The sequence below is a fragment of the Phaethon lepturus genome, unplaced genomic scaffold (genome assembly GCF_000687285.1).
Source record: "Phaethon lepturus isolate BGI_N335 unplaced genomic scaffold, ASM68728v1 scaffold8449, whole genome shotgun sequence".
Taxonomy (NCBI): domain Eukaryota; kingdom Metazoa; phylum Chordata; class Aves; order Phaethontiformes; family Phaethontidae; genus Phaethon; species Phaethon lepturus.
Window position 1 is genome coordinate 28251 of NW_010561203.1, and position 1444 is coordinate 29694.

Sequence of the window (1444 nt, forward strand, 5' to 3'; positions counted from 1 at the left end):
TTCCTCCCACTTTTTTATGCTTGCTGGCTGGTGAGTATAAATGCCATCAGATTTGTACAGAGCATTCTCAAGCTGAGGATCTGCTTTGCATTCAGGGTCTCCATGACTGTACTCCAGATGGGACAAGATTCTCTCCTGTTTGAATGAAGAAGCCTGCTCTGTAACTGGATACTAGTCTCTCACTTAGCCCTTGTTCCCACCCTTATGCCTTCCTGGCCATCACAGCAAAACAGAAGGGAAGCAGGTTTTCTTCAGAATGGTAACAACTGATTCATCCCTTCATTTAAACAAATGGGGTGATATTTGGCCCAGTCCCATGCAGGTAATTATAAGATCTTCTATAGCCAAACTTCTATAGCCAAAACCTGACTTGTATTTTTGCAGCTAAGTGTCAGGCACGACACTAAGCCTCTGAATAAGCAGTTAATTTTTTTGCATTCTGCCTTGACTTCTCACACAAAGGCACTGTGTTTGTTTTATATGTCCCATCCCTCAGCCAGTGCTGCTGTCTACAGAAACTGTTTTCCTTTTCTTTTTTCCCTCCATCGCCATCCCCCTGAAAATCTCAAATTCAAGGCTGAAGGAGACTGGGAGCCAACTTCTGCTCTCAGGGTTAAATCTGGGAATCGTTCCCCTGGCTTCATATTTATGCTGGTGCACTGAAGATGAGAATTTATCTTTCTGTACTGTTGTCAACAGGGGGAAAATAGAGTCCCTATAAGACTGTATCCATGGAAACCATCCTACTGCAATAGCGGGTAAAGCAGCAAATCAATTTCTTCAGTTTTAAAATGAAACACATTTAACAGCATTATACTGCATCTGCCATTTAAGAGATCATCTGTGCTGATAACAGTTGAAAAATGCTTCTCTAGCAAATAAGCTGTCAAGAACATTTTTTCCTCCTGATACAATTCTGATTTTGGGTAGAGTTAAGCATTGATGACGAAGTCCCATGAAGACAGTACAGTGAGACAGAGCCAAGTCCACAAGCAACAGTGTTTAATGAAGGAGAAAATTGTTTAATTTAGCATTTCGCCCAAGTATCTGGGCACATGGTGACTAACACTCAAATGTATTAGAAGAGGCAATGGCTCATTACCTCTGTCTCCCTGCTCTTTGCTTCTGTGGTACCATATGTGACAAACAGTGCATTTTGTACTTTGTGATGCATTTGTCTGAAGAGGAGTGTGTCTGTATGTGCTTGCGTGTGTGGCTGGTGGACTGTCAGATGAGATTTCACTATCTGTTTCAGTGCAAGATGATCTGGGCAACTCACATTATAAAGGTGTAGGTTTCAGAGCCAGAGGCTTTTCCTCTCTGCATTTTATTATTTTTACATTTCATCATGTGAGACTTGAGAGAAGACCTCTTTGCTGTGTCATGGAGGGAGCATGGAAATGTATGGATTTATTACCCCAGGCTTTGAATGTTTTACCATACT